Consider the following 313-nt stretch of genomic DNA (forward strand, 5'->3'; position numbering starts at 1 on the left):
CGCGAAAGGCTCATTAAATCAGTTATGGTTCCTTAGATCGTACCCACACTTACTTGGATAACTGTGGTAATTCTAGAGCTAATACATGCAAACAGAGTTCCAACCGGAGACGGAAGGAGCGCTTTTATTAGATCAAAACCAATCGGTACGACGGCAATTGTCGTCGAATCGTACAAAAACTTGGTGACTCTGAATAACTTTATGCTGATCGCACGGTCTTGCACCGGCGACGCATCTTTCAAACGTCCGCCTTATCAACTGTCGATGGTAGGCTCTGCGCCTACCATGGTTGTACCGGGTAACGGGGAATCAG

The 313-nt window shown here is 47.0% G+C and overlaps 1 long non-coding RNA gene across 1 annotated transcript in view; it reads left to right on the plus strand.

Moving 5' to 3' along the window:
- Window positions 1-138, plus strand: part of LOC135803058 (uncharacterized) — a 340-nt gene extending 202 nt beyond the window's left edge. Inside the window, exon 2 of the long non-coding RNA XR_010550712.1 lies at window positions 9-138. This is a non-coding gene — a long non-coding RNA (uncharacterized lncRNA). The remainder of the gene's footprint in view (window positions 1-8) is intronic.
- The last annotated feature ends 175 nt before the right edge of the window (window positions 139-313 follow it).

This window comes from Atheta coriaria, unplaced genomic scaffold, assembly GCF_025399875.1.
Source record: "Atheta coriaria isolate IRGN ID8LTWV9N9 unplaced genomic scaffold, Caltech_Dcor_3.1 scaffold874_size2252, whole genome shotgun sequence".
NCBI classification, from domain to species: domain Eukaryota; kingdom Metazoa; phylum Arthropoda; class Insecta; order Coleoptera; family Staphylinidae; genus Dalotia; species Dalotia coriaria.